The sequence below is a fragment of the Pseudophryne corroboree genome, chromosome 11, assembly GCF_028390025.1.
Source record: "Pseudophryne corroboree isolate aPseCor3 chromosome 11, aPseCor3.hap2, whole genome shotgun sequence".
Lineage (NCBI taxonomy): Eukaryota > Metazoa > Chordata > Amphibia > Anura > Myobatrachidae > Pseudophryne > Pseudophryne corroboree.
Genome location: NC_086454.1, coordinates 169,021,210 through 169,044,189, shown reverse-complemented (window position 1 = coordinate 169,044,189; position 22,980 = coordinate 169,021,210). Strand labels below are relative to the sequence as shown.

Genomic DNA, 22,980 nt, shown 5'->3' with positions numbered 1-22,980 from the left:
GAGAAATATAAACTGAACGGTACTTACAAAAAACCAATAGGGCCTACCAAGATTTAAATCCAGATCACTGGATTCAAAGATCAGAGTGGTTACCAATACACCAAGAAACTTCATTCATGAGGGAGAGCTAAACATTTTTTTTTTAAATGTTAGATTCTTAGAAGACACATTTTATTGCAATTATTGTATATATATTTACATCAACGCTTATTTGGGTTATATAGTAAAATTCATATAATTACATACATTTCTATAACTACCTTTTTCTAGCTTTTTGTACATATTTACTAAAATCAGTGATTTAAAAAAATTATTATATGTATGAAAAAGAAGACTTTCTGTCAATCAAGAACTTAATCATCAGGGCCCAACGAGATTTGAACTCGGATCGCTGGATTCAGAGTTCAGAGTGCTAACCATTACACCATGGAACCTCTCTTCTAACACAACATATACAACTTTCTATTAGAGTGTGAGATCTTATTTTCTACAAGTTACAGGAATAATAATCAGAGAGATAAGTATTACATTGTATTTACAAAAAAAAGCCATTAGGACCTACCAAATTTTTATACAGATTATAGGTTTCAGAGTCCAGAATTGTTAACAGTACACAATGAAACCTCATTCATATGGTAGCATGTACATTTTTTGTCAGAGTATAAGATTCTTAGTGGATACATTTTATTGGAATTAAATGACAGATTAACCTGTCTCTCAGTGTGTAAGATTCTTAATTTATGCAATTTATAGATATTTTCTTTCTCAGAGATATTAACTGTATTGTACTTACAACAAAACCAATAGAACCTACCAAGATGTAAATATAGATCATGGATTCAGAGTCCAAAATGTTTACCAATATACCATGAAACCTCATCCATTAGGGAGCATCTAAATATTTTTATAAGAATGTACTCTCAGAGAGATATGAACTGAATGGTACTTACAAAAAACCAATAGGACCTACCAAGATTTAAATACAGATCACTGTATTCAAAGATCAGAGTTGAGTGGTTACCAATACACCAAGAAACCACATTCATTAGGGAACATCTAAACATTTTTTTCTAAAATGTTAGATTCTTAGAAGACACATTTTATTGAAGTTATTGTACATATATTAACATCAATGCTTATTTGGATTACACAGTAAAATTCATATAATTACAAACATTTCTATAACTACTTTTTTTTAGATTTTAGTACATTTTTACAATAATCAGTGATTTTAAAAAAATGTATTATATGTATAAAAAAGAAAAGTTTTTGTTAATCAAGGAATTAAACTTTGTACTAATTGCACCTGGTCCCACCGAGATTTGAACTCAATTTACTGGATTCAGAGTACAGAGTGCTAACCATAACACCATGGAATCTCCCTTCTAATAACACATATAAAACTTGCTCTCAGAGTGTAAGATCTTTATTTCTACAAGATACAGAAATATTAATTCAGAGAGATATGTACTACATTGTATTTACAAATAAAATCATTAGGACCTACCAATTTGTATATACAGATTATTAGTTTCAGAGTCCAGAATTGTTAACAGTACACTATGAAAGCTCATTCATATGGTGGCATGTAAAAAATGTTCTCACAGTGTAAGATTCTTAGAGGTTACATTTTATTTGAATTATATTACCGATAAACCTGTCTCTCAGTGTGTATGATTCTTAATTTATGCAATTTATAGATATTTTCTTTCTCAGAGATATGAACTGCATAATACTTACAAAAAAAAACAATAGGACCTACCAAGATGTAAATACAAATCATGGATTCAGAGTCCAAAATGGTTACAAATACACCAGGAAACCTCATTCATGAGGAAGCATTTAAACAGTTTTTATTAGAATGTACTCTCAGAGAAATATAAACTGAACGGTACTTACAAAAAACCAATAGGACCTACCAAGATTTAAATACAGATCACTGGATTCAAAGATCAGAGTGGTTACCAATACACCAAGAAACTTCATTCATGAGGGAGAGCTAAACATTTTTTTCTAAAATGTTAGATTCTTAGAAGACACATTTTATTGCAATTATTGTACATATATTTACATCAACGCTTATTTGGGTTATATAGTAACATTCATATAATTACATACATTTCTATAACAACCTTTTTTTAGCTTTTAGTACATATTTACAAAAATCAGTGATTTAAAAAAATTATTATATGTATGAAAAAGAAGACTTTCTGTCAATCAAGAACTTAAACTGAAGGTACTAAAACACATCAGGTCCCACCGAGATTTGAACTCGGATCACTGGATTCAGAGTCCAGAGTGCTAACCATTACACCACGAAACCTCTCTTCTAACAGAACATATACAACTTTCTCTTAGAGTGTGAGATCTTATTTTCTACAAGTTACAGGAATAATAATCAGAGAGATAAATATTACATTGTATTTACAAAAAAAGCAATTAGGACCTACCAAATTTTTATACAGATTATAGGTTTCAGAGTCCAGAATTGTTAACAGTACACAATGAAACCTCATTCATATGGTAGCATGTAAATTTTTTTGTCAGAGTATAAGATTCTTAGTGGATACATTTTATTGGAATTAAATGACAGATAAACCTGTCTCTCAGTGTGTAAGATTCTTAATTTATGCAATTTATAGATATTTTCTTTCTCAGAGATATTAACTGTATTGTACTTACAACAAAACCAATAGAACCAACCAAGATGTAAATATAGATCATGGATTCAGAGTCCAAAATGTTTACCAATACACCATGAAACCTCATCCATTAGGGAGCATCTAAATATTTTTATAAGAATGTACTCTCGGAGAGATTTGAACTGAATGGTACTTACAAAAACCAATAGGACCTACCAAGATTTAAATACAGATCACTGTATTCAAAGATCAGAGTGGAGTGGTTACCAATACACCAAGAAACCACATTCATTAGGGAACATCTAAAAAATTTTTCTAAAATGTTAGATTCTTAGAAGACACATTTTATTAAAGTTATTGTACGTATATTAACATCAATGCTTATTGGATTACACAGTAAAATTCATATAATTACAAACATTTCTATAACTACCTTTTTTAGATTTTAGTAAATTTTTACAATAATCAGTGATTTAAAAAAACTTATTATATGTATAAAAAAGAAAAGTTTTTGTCAATCAAGGACTTAAACTAAAGGTACTAAAATGCATCTGGTCCCACTGAGATTTGAACTCAATTTACTGGATTCAGAGTACAGAGTGCTAACCATAACACCATGGAATATCCCTTCTAATAACACATATAAAACTTTCTCTCAGAGTGTAAGATCTTTATTTCTACAAGATACAGAAATATTCATTCAGAGAGATATGTACTACATTGTATTTACAAATAAAATCATTAGGACCTACCAATTTGTATATACAGATTATTAGTTTCAGAGTCCAGAATTGTTAACAGTACACTATGAAAGCTCATTCATATGGTGGCATGTAAAAAATGTTCTCACAGTGTAAGATTCTTAGAGGTTACATTTTATTGGAATTATATTACCGATAAACCTGTCTCTCAGTGTGTATGATTCTTAATTTATGCAATTTATAGATATTTTCTTTCTCAGTGATATGAACTGCATAATACGTACAAAAAAACAATAGGACCTACCAAGATGTAAATACAAATCATGGATTCAGAGTCCAAAATGGTTACAAATACACCAGGAAACCTCATTCATGAGGAAGCATTTAAACAGTTTTCATTAGAATGTACTCTCAGAGAAATATAAACTGAACGGTACTTACAAAAAACCAATAGGACCTACCAAGATTTAAACACTGGATTCAAAGATCAGAGTGGTTACCAATACACCAAGAAACTTCATTCATGAGGGAGAGCTAAACATTTTTTTTTAAAATGTTAGATTCTTAGAAGACACATTTTATTGCAATTATTGTACATATATTTACATCAACGCTTATTTGGGTTATATAGTAAAATTCATATAATTACATACATTTCTATAACTACCTTTTTCTAGCTTTTAGTACATATTTACAAAAATCAGTGATTTAAAAAAATTATTATATGTATGAAAAAGAAGACTTTCTGTCAATCAAGAACTTAATCATCAGGGCCCAACGAGATTTGAACTCGGATCGCTGGATTCAGAGTTCAGAGTGCTAACCATTACACCATGGAACCTCTCTTCTAACAAAACATATACAACTTTCTATTAGAGTGTGAGATCTTATTTTCTACAAGTTACAGGAATAATAATCAGAGAGATAAGTATTACATTGTATTTAAAAAAAAAAGCCATTAGGACCTACCAAATTTTTATACAGATTATAGGTTTCAGAGTCCAGAATTGTTAACAGTACACAATGAAACCTCATTCATATGGTAGCATGTACATTTTTTGTCAGAGTATAAGATTCTTAGTGGATACATTTTATTGGAATTAAATGACAGATAAACCTGTCTCTCAGTGTGTAAGATTCTTAATTTATGCAATTTATAGATATTTTCTTTCTCAGAGATATTAACTGTATTGTACTTACAACAAAACGAATAGAACCTACCAATATGTAAATATAGATCATGGATTCAGAGTCCAAAATGTTTACCAATATACCATGAAACCTCATCCATTAGGGAGCATCTAAATATTTTTATAAGAATGTACTCTCAGAGAGATATGAACTGAATGGTACTTACAAAAAACCAATAGGACCTACCAAGATTTAAATACAGATCACTGTATTCAAAGATCAGAGTTGAGTGGTTACCAATACACCAAGAAACCACATTCATTAGGGAACATCTAAACATTTTTTTCTAAAATGTTAGATTCTTAGAAGACACATTTTATTGAAGTTATTGTACATATATTAACATCAATGCTTATTTGGATTACACAGTAAAATTCATATAATTACAAACATTTCTATAACTACCTTTTTTTTAGATTTTAGTACATTTTTACAATAATCAGTGATTTTAAAAAAATGTATTATATGTATAAAAAAGAAAAGATTTTGTTAATCAAGGAATTAAACTTTGTACTAATTGCACCTGGTCCCACCGAGATTTGAACTCAATTTACTGGATTCAGAGTACAGAGTGCTAACCATAACACCATGGAATCTCCCTTCTAATAACACATATAAAACTTGCTCTCAGAGTGTAAGATCTTTATTTCTACAAGATACAGAAATATTCATTCAGAGAGATATGTACTACATTGTATTTACAAATAAAATCATTAGGACCTACCAATTTGTATATACAGATTATTAGTTTCAGAGTCCAGAATTGTTAACAGTACACTATGAAAGCTCATTCATATGGTGGCATGTAAAAAATGTTCTCACAGTGTAAGATTCTTAGAGGTTACATTTTATTGGAATTATATTACCGATAAACCTGTCTCTCAGTGTGTATGATTCTTAATTTATGCAATTTATAGATATTTTCTTTCTCAGTGATATGAACTGCATAATACGTCCAAAAAAACAATAGGACCTACCAAGATGTAAATACAAATCATGGATTCAGAGTCCAAAATGGTTACAAATACACCAGGAAACCTCATTCATGAGGAAGCATTTAAACAGTTTTTATTAGAATGTACTCTCAGAGAAATATAAACTGAACGGTACTTACAAAAAACCAATAGGACCTACCAAGATTTAATTACAGATCACTGGATTCAAAGATCAGAGTGGTTACCAATACACCAAGAAACTTCATTCATGAGGGAGAGCTAAACATTTTTTTTTAAAATGTTAGATTCTTAGAAGACACATTTTATTGCAATTATTGTACATATATTTACATCAACGCTTATTTGGGTTATATAGTAAAATTCATATAATTACATACATTTCTATAACTACCTTTTTCTAGCTTTTAGTACGTATTTACAAAAATCAGTGATTTAAAAAAATTATTATATGTATGAAAAAGAAGACTTTCTGTCAATCAAGAACTTAAACTGAAGGTACTAAAACACATCAGGTCCCACCGAGATTTGAACTCGGATCGCTGGATTCAGAGCTCAGAGTGCTAACCATTACACCATGGAACCTCTCTTCTAACACAACATATACAACTTTCTCTTAGAGTGTGAGATCTTATTTTCTACAAGTTACAGGAATAATAATCAGAGAGATAAGTATTACATTGTATTTACAAAAAAAAAGCCATTAGGACCTACCAAATTTTTATACAGATTATAGGTTTCAGAGTCCAGAATTGTTAACAGCACACAATGAAACCTCATTCATATGGTAGCATGTACATTTTTTGTCAGAGTATAAGATTCTTAGTGGATACATTTTATTGGAATTAAATGACAGATAAACCTGTCTCTCAGTGTGTAAGATTCTTAATTTATGCAATTTATAGATATTTTCTTTCTCAGAGATATTAACTGTATTGTACTTACAACAAAACCAATAGAACCTACCAAGATGTAAATATAGATCATGGATTCAGAGTCCAAAATGTTTACCAATATACCATGAAACCTCATCCATTAGGGAGCATCTAAATATTTTTATAAGAATGTACTCTCAGAGAGATATGAACTGAATGGTACTTACAAAAAACCAATAGGACCTACCAAGATTTAAATACAGATCACTGTATTCAAAGATCAGAGTGGAGTGGTTACCAATACACCAAGAAACCACATTCATTAGGGAACATCTAAACATTTTTTTCTAAAATGTTAGATTCTTAGAAGACACATTTTATTGAAGTTATTGTACATATATTAACATCAATGCTTATTTGGATTACACAGTAAAATTCATATAATTACAAACATTTCTATTACTACCTTTTTTTTAGATTTTAGTACATTTTTACAATAATCAGTGATTTTTACAAAAAATGTATTATATGTATAAAAAAGAAAAGTTTTTGTCAATCAAGGACTTAAACTGAAGGTACTAAAATGCACCTGGTCCCACCGAGGTTTGAACTCAATTTACTGGATTCAGAGTACAGAGTGCTAACCATAACACCATGGAATCTCCCTTTGTTATGCACACCAGTGCCTGCAGGAAAGTACTGGTGTCAGAACTGTTATGCACTCCAGTGTCTGCAGGAATGTACTGGTGTTTGAACTGTTATGCAAAACAAATGGACTCACAGACAAACTGGGGAATATGACATAACGTACACAGAAGGTAATAGGGTGACAAAATACACACAAAGTGAACAGAGAAGCCCAGAGGCTAAGGAACTGGGTATCTCCCTTGTATTAGAACTGCACAGATGGAAAAAGCAAGATGTTGTGTTTTAATACATAGAGAACCCGAAATGCTGTTGCTAAGGGCAACAGCAAAACCCTAAAGGGTTACCAACGGGTGTGGCAGTAAACTCCTTGGTCAGAGATGGAATGATAGACACAAGGAGAGTCTCCACAATCCTATTTCTCACTTGCAGTGCACAGGTTTTAGCTTACTGCCACTAAACTGACCCCTGACACCTAGCACAGTGAGACAGGATTAGACAGGCAAGTCTTAGAATACAGCCGCAAACTTGCTAAGTTCACAGAGTAGTAACAGAACCCCAGCAAGCTAAACGACTGACTCCAGTCTTACTGCTAGGTCTGGATTGGCAGAGTGTAATACCAAATCCCCAGGCCTATTTGCAGTAAGCAACAAACAAATACAAAGCTACACAGTACTGGCTAACTTCCATGAACTAACTAACCAACAAAGATTCAGCAGCATCTGCCTACCCTGAAAAGAGGCCTTATAAAGCAGGTGCTGTCCACGCCCCACTCAGACCTCACAGACTGTGAGCACAAAAACCAGCACCGGATCCCCTGCCGTGCACAGAGCCTATAACCACTGCACAGCAAAAGACCCGAACCGGAGTATCAGCTGCGCTCAGGTTACTCCACTAGCACTTGTCTCCCGGTTGCCATGACGACGTGGCAGCACAGGGCAGGAGACCCTAACAGTACCCCCCCTCTGACGAGGGGTCAAAGAACCCCTACCACCGGGTTTATCGGGGAACTGCGAGAAGAAAGAGCGTATCAGTCTGGGGGCATGAAGATCACAACTGCGCACCCACGACCGCTCCTCCGGGCCATACCCCTTCCAGTGCACCAAAAATGACAGCCGACCCCGAACCACCTTGGAGTCAAGAATCCTTTCAACAACAAACTCCCTCTGGCCACGTATCAGAAGAGGGGAAGGTCTTCCACTGGAAGAAGGATTACTAATCGCCCGTTTTAAAAGGGAACAATGAAATGTTTTATTGATACCCAAAGAACGGGGCAGATCTAACTGAAATGCCACCTGATTGATAACCCTGGTGATCTTATAAGGGCCGATGAACCGGGGCCCTAACTTATGAGATGGCTGTCTCAACTTCAAATTCTTGGTAGACAACCAGACGAAGTCTCCTAATTTGAAGCTGCAGGGTCTTTTCCGCTTATCAAAAACCCTTTTGGTCACTAATGACACAGACACAAGGGCTTTCTTCACTTTCCGCCAAATACCTCTAAGGACCGAAACCACAGAGGAACCACCAGGCGTGGAGTCCAGGGGGTCAAAAGAATTGGCCTTAGGATGATGCCCATACACACAAAGGAAGGGAGAGATCCCTGTAGCAGAGTGAGCCGCGTTGTTATAGGCAAACTCCGCCATGGACAGATGAGCAACCCAGTCAGTCTGACACTTGGAGACATAACACCTGAGGAACTGCTCCAAGGACTGGTTCACCCTTTCAGTCTGCCCATTAGACTGCGGATGGTAGCCTGACGACAAGCTGACAGAAATCTGGAGATCGGAACAAAATGCCCTCCAGAATTTGGCCACAAACTGGGATCCGCGGTCAGAGACCACATCAAGTGGCAACCCGTGGAGACGCACAACATGCAGCATAAATAATTCAGACAGGCGTCTGGCTGATGGCAGCCCAACCAGTGGAACGAAGTGCGCCATCTTCGAAAACCTGTCAACGACAACCCAGATGGCTGTCATCCCCGAGGATTTGGGCAAGTCCACCACAAAATCCATTGAAATGTGGGTCCATGGCTTAGATGGGATAGAGAGTGGATGTAATGGGCCAACAGGAACCCCTCTAGGAGTCTTATTTCGGGCACAGATGTCACATGCCCGAACCCACTGATCCACATCCTTAGCCACCGAGGGCCACCACACCGCCCTAGATAGCAACTCCCGAGTTCTGGCAATACCCGGGTGACCTGCCGACTTCTTGGCATGGAATTCCAGGAACACTCTCTGTCTTAACCTAGGAGGCACAAACAAAAGACCTACCGGAAGGTCTGGAGGAGCCTGCTCCTGTGCTCTAAGGACTAATGATAAGAGGTCCTGGGTAATGCCCACTTTAATACATGATGGGGAAACAATGGGCAACGGCTCCTCGGTGGTCTCCTGGATTGGAGCAAAACTCCACGAGAGCGCATCAGCCTTGATGTTTTTTGACCCAGGGCGATATGTTATCAAAAAATTAAAGCGAGCAAAAAACAAAGCCCATCGTGCCTGCCTGGCATTGAGACGCTTCGCTGACTCTAAATATGCCAGATTCTTATGGTCAGTGAGAATTGAGACCACAAACTTAGCCCCCTCAAGCCAGTGTCTCCACTCCTCGAGTGCATCCTTAATAGCCAACAATTCCCGGTTACCCACGTCATAATTCATCTCGGCAGGCGAAAATTTACGGGAAAAGTAAGCACAGGGATGAAGGCGATTATCAGACACTCCCATCTGAGAAAGCACTGCCCCAATACCCATCTCAGAGGCATCCACCTCCACCACAAAAGGACGCTCTGGATCTGGGTGTCGCAGCACCTTGGCCGAAACAAATGCCCTTTTGAGACGGGCAAAAGCCGCTTTAGCCTCACAAGACCAGTGAGCAACATCCGCCCCTTTCTTAGTGAGTGCCACCAAGGGCGCCACTATAGACGAAAATCCAGCGATAAATCGTCTATAAAAATTTGCAAAGCCCAGGAAACGCTGAAGCGCCTTCAAACTAGTGGGCTGCACCCAATCCAGGACTGCCTGTACCTTGGAACCCTCCATTTGGAAACCTTCTGGGGAGATAATATATCCTAGAAATGCGATTTGCTGAACTTCAAATTCGCACTTCTCCAGCTTCGCCCCAAGCCGGTGGTCTCTGAGTTTCTGGAGGACTAAGCGTACATGCTTCCGATGTTCCTCCAGGGAATGGGAGAAGATTAGGATGTCATCTAAGTATACAACTAAGAATCTATCCAAATATTCCCTGAGCACATCATTCATGAAATCCTGGAAGACTGCCGGGGCATTACAGAGCCCAAAAGGCATCACCAAATATTCATAATGCCCTGAGTGGGTATTAAAGGCAGTCTTCCATTCATCCCCCTCTCTTATTCGGATTAGATTGTACGCACCGCGTAGGTCAATCTTAGAAAAAATGGTGGCAGTACGAAGCTGGTCAAACAAGACCGAAATGAGAGGCAGTGGGTATGAGTTTTTAATCGTGATACGGTTCAATTCCCTGAAGTCGATGCAGGGTCGCAACGAACCGTCCTTTTTACCCACGAAGAAGAACCCCGACCCAACTGGAGACTGTGAAGGTCTGATAAATCCCTTAGCCAAGTTCTCCTGAATGTACTCTGCCATAGCCTGAGTCTCAGGACGTGACAGGGAGTACAACCTGCTCTTGGGAAGCTTAGCATTTGGCAACAAATCAATGGCACAGTCATAGGGGCGATGGGGAGGTAGTACCTCTGCAACTTTTTTGGAGAACACGTCCGCAAAATCTGCATAACACCCTGGCAATCCTGGCAAACTTAGCTGCGAGAGCCTAACTGGAAGGCTCAAGCAACTCCTGAAACAATCAGTACCCCAACTAAGAATCTCCCCAGAGACCCAGTCAAATTGAGGATTGTGGGCCCTTAACCAGGGTAACCCCAACACCAATGGGGCAAAAGTACAGACAGTCACATAAAAGGACAATTTTTCAGAGTGTGTGGCTCCAATAAACAAAGAAATCTGGCTAGTGCAAGAGGTAATTTTACCTTGGGATAATGGTTCCCCGTTTAACCCACAAATCTCAATTTCCGATGCCAAGGGTACTAAGGGAACAGAGTGTTCAGGGCGAATTGGCGGTCCATAAAAACCCCGTCGGCCCCACTGTCCACAAAGGCCTCAGTCTTGACAGTTTGACCGAGGATCTTCAAGGTCACCGGAATGATAAAAGTCTTCTTGGGAAATTCTGACTTCTGGCCTGACAGGATATTTCCCATCACCCTCAGGCCCTGAAGTTTTCCGGCTTTTCTGGGCATGATAATACCACATGACCTTTATTCCCACAGTACAAACACAACCCCTGCTGTCTCCTCCGCGTCTTCTCACGCGAGGAGAGGCGGGTAGCCCCAATCTGCATAGGCTCCTCAGAAAATTCCTCAGAGTCTGAGGTTCCCTTGGGAAGGAAGGAAATCTCAGTCTCCCTTTCAAGCCTACGCTCTCTCAGCCGTCTATCCACCCGGATGGATAACTGCATGAGCTGATCCAAGCTATCAGGCAAGGGATATTGTACCAGTTGGTCCTTTATCTGGTTAGAAAGACCTCTTCGGTACTGGTGTCTCAGGGCAGGGTCATTCCACTGGGTATCATGGGCCAACCTCCGAAACTCCGTACAGTAAACCTCAACTGGCCTTTGCCCTTGCTTAAGGATTGAAATCTGAGCCTCGGCTGAGGCCGTCTTGTCAGGGTCATCATACAACATGCCCAGTGCCGTAAAAAAAGCATCAACACTTTTAAGCGACGGACAGTCAGGCTGCAACCCATATGCCCAGACCTGTGGGTCTCCTTGTAGCAAGGAAATCACTATGCCCACCCGCTGAATCTCCGACCCAGAAGACTGAGGCCTAAGCCGGAAGTATAGCTTGCAGCTCTCCTTGAAACAAAAGAACTGCGAGCGATCTCCAGAAAAACGATCCGGGAGATTTACTTTCGGCTCCTTAACCCCTGCAGGTGCTGCTGCTGCGGGAGCTCCACCAGCAGCCTGGGAGGTGTGCATTTTAATGGACAAATCATTAAATTGTCGAGTCAGGACCTGCACCTGATCGACCACCTGTTGCAACGTATTTTGAGGGGTATGCTCCATATTCCCACAAAATTTCAACAGGAGTATTGGGCTGCTGAATATGTTATGCACACCAGTGCCTGCAGGAAAGTACTGGTGTCAGAACTGTTATGCACTCCAGTGTCTGCAGGAATGTACTGGTGTTTGAACTGTTATGCAAAACAAATGGACTCACAGACAAACTGGGGAATATGACATAACGTACACAGAAGGTAATAGGGTGACAAAATACACACAAAGTGAACAGAGAAGCCCAGAGGCTAAGGAACTGGGTATCTCCCTTGTATTAGAACTGCACAGATGGAAAAAGCAAGATGTTGTGTTTTAATACATAGAGAACCCGAAATGCTGTTGCTAAGGGCAACAGCAAAACCCTAAAGGGTTACCAACGGGTGTGGCAGTAAACTCCTTGGTCAGAGATGGAATGATAGACACAAGGAGAGTCTCCACAATCCTATTTCTCACTTGCAGTGCACAGGTTTTAGCTTACTGCCACTAAACTGACCCCTGACACCTAGCACAGTGAGACAGGATTAGACAGGCAAGTCTTAGAATACAGCCGCAAACTTGCTAAGTTCACAGAGTAGTAACAGAACCCCAGCAAGCTAAACGACTGACTCCAGTCTTACTGCTAGGTCTGGATTGGCAGAGTGTAATACCAAATCCCCAGGCCTATTTGCAGTAAGCAACAAACAAATACAAAGCTACACAGTACTGGCTAACTTCCATGAACTAACTAACCAACAAAGATTCAGCAGCATCTGCTTACCCTGAAAAGAGGCCTTATAAAGCAGGTGCTGTCCACGCCCCACTCAGACCTCACAGACTGTGAGCACAAAAACCAGCACTGGATCCCCTGCCGTGCACAGAGCCTATAACCACTGCACAGCAAAAGACCCGAACCGGAGTATCTGCTGCGCTCAGGTTACTCCACTAGCACTTGTCTCCCGGTTGCCATGACGACGTGGCAGCACAGGGCAGGAGACCCTAACACCCTTCTAATAACACATATAAAACTTTCTCTCAGAGTGTAAGATCTTTATTTCTACAAGATACAGAAATATTCATTCAGAGAGATATGTACTACATTGTATTTACAAATAAAACCATTAGGACCTACCAATTTGTATATACAGATTATTAGTTTCAGAGTCCAGAATTGTTAACAGTACACCATGAAAGCTCATTCATATGGTGGCATGTAAAAAATCTTCTCACAGTGTAAGATTCTTAGAGGTTACATTTTATTGGAATTATATTACCGATAAACCTGTCTCTCAGTGTGTATGATTCTTAATTTATGCAATTTATAGATATTTTCTTTCTCAGAGATAAGAACTGCATAATACTTACAAAAAAACAATAGGACCTACCAAGATGTAAATACAAATCATGGATTCAGAGTCCAAAATGGTTACAAATACACCAGGAAACCTCATTCATGAGGAAGCATTTAAACAGTTTTTATTAGAATGTACTCTCAGAGAAATATAAACTGAACGGTACTTACAAAAAACCAATAGGACCTACCAAGATTTAAATACAGATCACTGGATTCAAAGATCAGAGTGATTACCAATACACAAAGAAACTTAATTCATGAGGGAGAGCTAAACATTTTTTTCTAAAATGTTAGATTCTTAGAAGACACATTTTATTGCAATTATTGTACATATATTTACATCAACACTTATTTGGGTTATATGGTAAAATTCATATAATTACATACATTTCTATAACAACCTTTTTTTAGCTTTTAGTACATATTTACAAAAATTTGTGATTTAAAAAAATTATTATATGTATGAAAAAGAAGACTTTCTGTCAATCAAGAACTTAAACTGAAGGTACTAAAACACATCAGGTCCCACCGAGATTTGAACTCGGATCGCTGGATTCAGAATCCAGCGTGCTAACCATTACACCATGGAACCTCTCTTCTAACACAACATATACAACTTTCTCTTAGAGTGTGAGATCTTATTTTCTACAAGTTACAGGAATAATAATCAGAGAGATAAGTATTACATTGTATTTACAAAAAAAAGCCATTAGGACCTATCAAATTTTTATACAGATTATAGGTTTCAGAGTCCAGAATTGTTAACAGTACACAATGAAACCTCATTCATATGGTAGCATGTACATTTTTTGTCAGAGTATAAGATTCTTAGTGGATACATTTTATTGGAATTAAATGACAGATAAACCTGTCTCTCAGTGTGTAAGATTCTTAATTTATGCAATTTATAGATATTTTTTCTCAGAGATATTAACTGTATTGTACTTACAACAAAACCAATAGAACCTACTAAGATGTAAATATAGATCATGGATTCAGAGTCCAAAATGTTTACCAATATACCATGAAACCTCATCCATTAGGGAGCATCTAAATATTTTTTATAAGAATGTACTCTCAGAGAGATATGAACTGAATGGTACTTACAAAAAACCAATAGGACCTACCAAGATTTAAATACAGATCACTGTATTCAAAGATCAGAGTGGAGTGGTTACCAATACACCAAGAAACCACATTTATTAGGGAACATCTAAACATTTTTTTCTAAAATGTTAGATTCTTAGAAGACACATTTTATTGAAGTTATTGTACATATATTAACATCAATGCTTATTTGGATTACACAGTAAAATTCATATAATTACAAACATTTCTATAACTACCTTTTTTTTAGATTTTAGTACATTTTTACAATAATCAGTAATTTAAAAAAAATGTACTATATGTATAAAAAAGAAAAGTTTTTGTCAATCAAGGAATTAAACTTTGTACGAAAATGCACCTGGTCCCACCGAGATTTGAACTCAATTTACTGGATTCAGAGTACAGAGTGCTAACCATAACACCATGGAATATCCCTTCTAATAACACATATAAAACTTGCTCTCAGAGTGTAAGATCTTTATTTCTACAAGATACAGAAATATTCATTCAGAGAGATATGTACTACATTGTATTTACAAATAAAATCATTAGGACCTACCAATTTGTATATACAGATTATTAGTTTCAGAGTCCAGAATTGTTAACAGTACACTATGAAAGCTCATTCATATGGTGGCATGTAAAAAATGTTCTCACAGTGTAAGATTCTTAGAGGTTACATTTTACTGGAATTATATTACCGATAAACCTGTCTCTCAGTGTGTATGATTCTTAATTTATGCAATTTATAGATATTTTCTTTCTCAGTGATATGAACTGCATAATACGTACAAAAAAACAATAGGACCTACCAAGATGTAAATACAAATCATGTATTCAGAGTCCAAAATGGTTACAAATACACCAGGAAACCTCATTCATGAGGAAGCATTTAAACAGTTTTTATTAGAATATACTCTCAGAGAAATATAAACTGAACGGTACTTACAAAAAACCAATAGGACCTACCAAGATTTAAATACAGAACACTGGATTCAAAGATCAGAGTGGTTACCAATACACCAAGAAACTTCATTCATGAGGGAGAGCTAAACATTTTTTTCTAAAATGTTAGATTCTTAGAAGACACATTTTATTGCAATTATTGTACATATATTTACATCAACGCTTATTTGGGTTATATAGTAACATTCATATAATTACATACATTTCTATAACTACCTTTTTTTAGATTTTAGTACATATTTACAAAAATCTGTGATTTAAAAAAATTATTATATGTATGAAAAAGAAGACTTTCTGTCAATCAAGAACTTAAACTGAAGGTACTAAAACACATCAAGTCCCACCGAGATTTGAACTCGGATCACTGGATTCAGAGTCCAGAGTGCTAACCATTACACCACGAAACCTCTCTTCTAACAGCACATATACAACTTTCTCTTAGAGTGTGAGATCTTATTTTCTACAAGTTACAGGAATAATAATCAGAGAGATAAATATTACATTGTATTTACAAAAAAAGCAATTAGGACCTACCAAATTTTTATACAGATTATAGGTTTCAGAGTCCAGAATTGTTAACAGTACACAATGAAACCTCATTCATATGGTAGCATGTAAATTTTTTTGTCAGAGTATAAGATTCTTAGTGGATACATTTTATTGGAATTAAATGACAGATAAACCTGTCTCTCAGTGTGTAAGATTCTTAATTTATGCAATTTATAGATATTTTCTTTCTCAGAGATATTAACTGTATTGTACTTACAACAAAACCAATAGAACCAACCAAGATGTAAATATAGATCATGGATTCAGAGTCCAAAATGTTTACCAATACACCATGAAACCTCATCCATTAGGGAGCATCTAAATATTTTTATAAGAATGTACTCTCGGAGAGATTTGAACTGAATGGTACTTACAAAAACCAATAGGACCTACCAAGATTTAAATACAGATCACTGTATTCAAAGATCAGAGTGGAGTGGTTACCAATACACCAAGAAACCACATTCATTAGGGAACATCTAAAAAAATTTTCTAAAATGTTAGATTCTTAGAAGACACATTTTATTAAAGTTATTGTACGTATATTAACATCAATGCTTATTGGATTACACAGTAAAATTCATATAATTACAAACATTTCTATAACTACCTTTTTTAGATTTTAGTAAATTTTTACAATAATCAGTGATTTAAAAAAATGTATTATATGTATAAAAAAGAAAAGTTTTTGTCAATCAAGGACTTAAACTAAAGGTACTAAAATGCATCTGGTCCCACCGAGATTTGAACTCAATTTACTGGATTCAGAGTACAGAGTGCTAATCATAACACCATGGAATATCCCTTCTAATAACACATATAAAACTTTCTCTCAGAGTGTAAGATCTTTATTTCTACAAGATACAGAAATATTCATTCAGAGAGATATGTACTACATTGTATTTACAAATAAAATCATTAGGACCTACCAATTTGTATATACAGATTATTAGTTTCAGAGTCCAGAATTGTTAACAGTACACTATGAAAGCTCATTCATATGGTGGCATGTAAAAAATGTTCTCACAGTGTAAGATTCTTAGAGGTTACATTTTATTGGAATTATATTACCGATAAACCTGTCTCTCAGTGTGTATGATTCTTAATTTATGCAATTTATAGATATTTTCTTTCTCAGTGATATGAACTGCATAATACGTACAAAAAAACAATAGGACCTACCAAGATGTAAATACAAATCATGGATTCAGAGTCCAAAATGGTTACCAATACACCAAGAAACCTCATTCACGAGGGAGAGCTAAACATTTTTTTCTAAAATGTTAGATTCTTAGAAGACACATTTTATTGCAATTATTGTACATATATTTACATCAACGCTTATTTGGGTTATATAGTAAAATTCATATAATTACATACATTTCTATAACTACCTTTTTCTAGCTTTTAGTACATATTTACAAAAATCAGTGATTTAAAAAAATTATTATATGTATGAAAAAGAAGACTTTCTGTCAATCAAGAACTTAATCATCAGGGCCCAACGAGATTTGAACTCGGATCGCTGGATTCAGAGTTCAGAGTGCTAACCATTACACCATGGAACCTCTCTTCTAACAAAACATATACAACTTTCTATTAGAGTGTGAGATCTTATTTTCTACAAGTTACAGGAATAATAATCAGAGAGATAAGTATTACATTGTATTTAAAAAAAAAAGCCATTAGGACCTACCAAATTTTTATACAGATTATAGGTTTCAGAGTCCAGAATTGTTAACAGTACACAATGAAACCTCATTCATATGGTAGCATGTACATTTTTTGTCAGAGTATAAGATTCTTAGTGGATACATTTTATTGGAATTAAATGACAGATAAACCTGTCTCTCAGTGTGTAAGATTCTTAATTTATGCAATTTATAGATATTTTCTTTCTCAGAGATATTAACTGTATTGTACTTACAACAAAACGAATAGAACCTACCAATATGTAAATATAGATCATGGATTCAGGGTCCAAAATGTTTACCAATATACCATGAAACCTCATCCATTAGGGAGCATCTAAATATTTTTATAAGAATGTACTCTCAGAGAGATATGAACTGAATGGTACTTACAAAAAACCAATAGGACCTACCAAGATTTAAATACAGATCACTGTATTCAAAGATCAGAGTTGAGTGGTTACCAATACACCAAGAAACCACATTCATTAGGGAACATCTAAACATTTTTTTCTAAAATGTTAGATTCTTAGAAGACACATTTTATTGAAGTTATTGTACATATATTAACATCAATGCTTATTTGGATTACACAGTAAAATTCATATAATTACAAACATTTCTATAACTACCTTTTTTTTAGATTTTAGTACATTTTTACAATAATCAGTGATTTTAAAAAAATGTATTATATGTATAAAAAAGAAAAGATTTTGTTAATCAAGGAATTAAACTTTGTACTAATTGCACCTGGTCCCACCGAGATTTGAACTCAATTTACTGGATTCAGAGTACAGAGTGCTAACCATAACACCATGGAATCTCCCTTCTAATAACACATATAAAACTTGCTCTCAGAGTGTAAGATCTTTATTTCTACAAGATACAGAAATATTCATTCAGAGAGATATGTACTACATTGTATTTACAAATAAAATCATTAGGACCTACCAATTTGTATATACAGATTATTAGTTTCAGAGTCCAGAATTGTTAACAGTACACTATGAAAGCTCATTCATATGGTGGCATGTAAAAAATGTTCTCACAGTGTAAGATTCTTAGAGGTTACATTTTATTGGAATTATATTACCGATAAACCTGTCTCTCAGTGTGTATGATTCTTAATTTATGCAATTTATAGATATTTTCTTTCTCAGTGATATGAACTGCATAATACGTACAAAAAAACAATAGGACCTACCAAGATGTAAATACAAATCATGGATTCAGAGTCCAAAATGGTTACAAATACACCAGGAAACCTCATTCATGAGGAAGCATTTAAACAGTTTTTATTAGAATGTACTCTCAGAGAAATATAAACTGAACGGTACTTACAAAAAACCAATAGGACCTACCAAGATTTAATTACAGATCACTGGATTCAAAGATCAGAGTGGTTACCAATACACCAAGAAACTTCATTCATGAGGGAGAGCTAAACATTTTTTTTTAAAATGTTAGATTCTTAGAAGACACATTTTATTGCAATTATTGTACATATATTTACATCAACGCTTATTTGGGTTATATAGTAAAATTCATATAATTACATACATTTCTATAACTACCTTTTTCTAGCTTTTAGTACGTATTTACAAAAATCAGTGATTTAAAAAAATTATTATATGTATGAAAAAGAAGACTTTCTGTCAATCAAGAACTTAAACTGAAGGTACTAAAACACATCAGGTCCCACCGAGATTTGAACTCGGATCGCTGGATTCAGAGCTCAGAGTGCTAACCATTACACCATGGAACCTCTCTTCTAACACAACATATACAACTTTCTCTTAGAGTGTGAGATCTTATTTTCTACAAGTTACAGGAATAATAATCAGAGAGATAAGTATTACATTGTATTTACAAAAAAAAAGCCATTAGGACCTACCAAATTTTTATACAGATTATAGGTTTCAGAGTCCAGAATTGTTAACAGCACACAATGAAACCTCATTCATATGGTAGCATGTACATTTTTTGTCAGAGTATAAGATTCTTAGTGGATACATTTTATTGGAATTAAATGACAGATAAACCTGTCTCTCAGTGTGTAAGATTCTTAATTTATGCAATTTATAGATATTTTCTTTCTCAGAGATATTAACTGTATTGTACTTACAACAAAACCAATAGAACCTACCAAGATGTAAATATAGATCATGGATTCAGAGTCCAAAATGTTTACCAATATACCATGAAACCTCATCCATTAGGGAGCATCTAAATATTTTTATAAGAATGTACTCTCAGAGAGATATGAACTGAATGGTACTTACAAAAAACCAATAGGACCTACCAAGATTTAAATACAGATCACTGTATTCAAAGATCAGAGTGGAGTGGTTACCAATACACCAAGAAACCACATTCATTAGGGAACATCTAAACATTTTTTTCTAAAATGTTAGATTCTTAGAAGACACATTTTATTGAAGTTATTGTACATATATTAACATCAATGCTTATTTGGATTACACAGTAAAATTCATATAATTACAAACATTTCTATTACTACCTTTTTTTTAGATTTTAGTACATTTTTACAATAATCAGTGATTTTTACAAAAAATGTATTATATGTATAAAAAAGAAAAGTTTTTGTCAATCAAGGACTTAAACTGAAGGTACTAAAATGCACCTGGTCCCACCGAGGTTTGAACTCAATTTACTGGATTCAGAGTACAGAGTGCTAACCATAACACCATGGAATCTCCCTTTGTTATGCACACCAGTGCCTGCAGGAAAGTACTGGTGTCAGAACTGTTATGCACTCCAGTGTCTGCAGGAATGTACTGGTGTTTGAACTGTTATGCAAAACAAATGGACTCACAGACAAACTGGGGAATATGACATAACGTACACAGAAGGTAATAGGGTGACAAAATACACACAAAGTGAACAGAGAAGCCCAGAGGCTAAGGAACTGGGTATCTCCCTTGTATTAGAACTGCACAGATGGAAAAAGCAAGATGTTGTGTTTTAATACATAGAGAACCCGAAATGCTGTTGCTAAGGGCAACAGCAAAACCCTAAAGGGTTACCAACGGGTGTGGCAGTAAACTCCTTGGTCAGAGATGGAATGATAGACACAAGGAGAGTCTCCACAATCCTATTTCTCACTTGCAGTGCACAGGTTTTAGCTTACTGCCACTAAACTGACCCCTGACACCTAGCACAGTGAGACAGGATTAGACAGGCAAGTCTTAGAATACAGCCGCAAACTTGCTAAGTTCACAGAGTAGTAACAGAACCCCAGCAAGCTAAACGACTGACTCCAGTCTTACTGCTAGGTCTGGATTGGCAGAGTGTAATACCAAATCCCCAGGCCTATTTGCAGTAAGCAACAAACAAATACAAAGCTACACAGTACTGGCTAACTTCCATGAACTAACTAACCAACAAAGATTCAGCAGCATCTGCTTACCCTGAAAAGAGGCCTTATAAAGCAGGTGCTGTCCACGCCCCACTCAGACCTCACAGACTGTGAGCACAAAAACCAGCACCGGATCCCCTGCCGTGCACAGAGCCTATAACCACTGCACAGCAAAAGACCCGAACCGGAGTATCAGCTGCGCTCAGGTTACTCCACTAGCACTTGTCTCCCGGTTGCCATGACGACGTGGCAGCACAGGGCAGGAGACCCTAACAGTACCCCCCCTCTGACGAGGGGTCAAAGAACCCCTACCACCGGGTTTATCGGGGAACTGCGAGAAGAAAGAGCGTATCAGTCTGGGGGCATGAAGATCACAACTGCGCACCCACGACCGCTCCTCCGGGCCATACCCCTTCCAGTGCACCAAAAATGACAGCCGACCCCGAACCACCTTGGAGTCAAGAATCCTTTCAACAACAAACTCCCTCTGGCCACGTATCAGAAGAGGGGAAGGTCTTCCACTGGAAGAAGGATTACTAATCGCCCGTTTTAAAAGGGAACAATGAAATGTTTTATTGATACCAAAAGAACGGGGCAGATCTAACTGAAATGCCACCTGATTGATAACCCTGGTGATCTTATAAGGGCCGATGAACCGGGGCCCTAACTTATGAGATGGCTGTCTCAACTTCAAATTCTTGGTAGACAACCAGACGAAGTCTCCTAATTTGAAGCTGCAGGGTCTTTTCCGCTTATCAAAAACCCTTTTGGTCACTAATGACACAGACACAAGGGCTTTCTTCACTTTCCGCCAAATACCTCTAAGGACCGAAACCACAGAGGAACCACCAGGCGTGGAGTCCAGGGGGTCAAAAGAATTGGCCTTAGGATGATGCCCATACACACAAAGGAAGGGAGAGATCCCTGTAGCAGAGTGAGCCGCGTTGTTATAGGCAAACTCCGCCATGGACAGATGAGCAACCCAGTCAGTCTGACACTTGGAGACATAACACCTGAGGAACTGCTCCAAGGACTGGTTCACCCTTTCAGTCTGCCCATTAGACTGCGGATGGTAGCCTGACGACAAGCTGACAGAAATCTGGAGATCGGAACAAAATGCCCTCCAGAATTTGGCCACAAACTGGGATCCGCGGTCAGAGACCACATCAAGTGGCAACCCGTGGAGACGCACAACATGCAGCATAAATAATTCAGACAGGCGTCTGGCTGATGGCAGCCCAACCAGTGGAACGAAGTGCGCCATCTTCGAAAACCTGTCAACGACAACCCAGATGGCTGTCATCCCCGAGGATTTGGGCAAGTCCACCACAAAATCCATTGAAATGTGGGTCCATGGCTTAGATGGGATAGAGAGTGGATGTAATGGGCCAACAGGAACCCCTCTAGGAGTCTTATTTCGGGCACAGATGTCACATGCCCGAACCCACTGATCCACATCCTTAGCCACCGAGGGCCACCACACCGCCCTAGATAGCAACTCCCGAGTTCTGGCAATACCCGGGTGACCTGCCGACTTCTTGGCATGGAATTCCAGGAACACTCGCTGTCTTAACCTAGGAGGCACAAACAAAAGACCTACCGGAAGGTCTGGAGGAGCCTGCTCCTGTGCTCTAAGGACTAATGATAAGAGGTCCTGGGTAATGCCCACTTTAATACATGATGGGGAAACAATGGGCAACGGCTCCTCGGTGGTCTCCTGGATTGGAGCAAAACTCCACGAGAGCGCATCAGCCTTGATGTTTTTTGACCCAGGGCGATATGTTATCAAAAAATTAAAGCGAGCAAAAAACAAAGCCCATCGTGCCTGCCTGGCATTGAGACGCT

At 37.0% G+C, this 22,980-nt stretch overlaps 5 non-coding genes across 5 annotated transcripts; all 5 read right to left on the bottom strand.

Moving 5' to 3' along the window:
* Nucleotides 1-2,251: 2,251 nt before the first annotated feature.
* TRNAQ-CUG (transfer RNA glutamine (anticodon CUG)) lies at nt 2,252-2,323 on the bottom strand. Its single transcript has one exon. It is a non-coding gene; the product is annotated as a tRNA-Gln (tRNA).
* Nucleotides 2,324-6,000: 3,677 nt separating this feature from the next.
* On the bottom strand, nt 6,001-6,072 carry TRNAQ-CUG (transfer RNA glutamine (anticodon CUG)). Its single transcript has one exon. It is a non-coding gene; the product is annotated as a tRNA-Gln (tRNA).
* Nucleotides 6,073-13,963: 7,891 nt separating this feature from the next.
* Nucleotides 13,964-14,035, bottom strand: TRNAQ-CUG (transfer RNA glutamine (anticodon CUG)). The gene has a single exon. It is a non-coding gene; the product is annotated as a tRNA-Gln (tRNA).
* A 1,816-nt stretch (nt 14,036-15,851) lies between these two features.
* TRNAQ-CUG (transfer RNA glutamine (anticodon CUG)) lies at nt 15,852-15,923 on the bottom strand. The gene has a single exon. It is a non-coding gene; the product is annotated as a tRNA-Gln (tRNA).
* A 3,526-nt stretch (nt 15,924-19,449) lies between these two features.
* On the bottom strand, nt 19,450-19,521 carry TRNAQ-CUG (transfer RNA glutamine (anticodon CUG)). Its single transcript has one exon. It is a non-coding gene; the product is annotated as a tRNA-Gln (tRNA).
* Between the last annotated feature and the right edge of the window lie 3,459 nt (nt 19,522-22,980).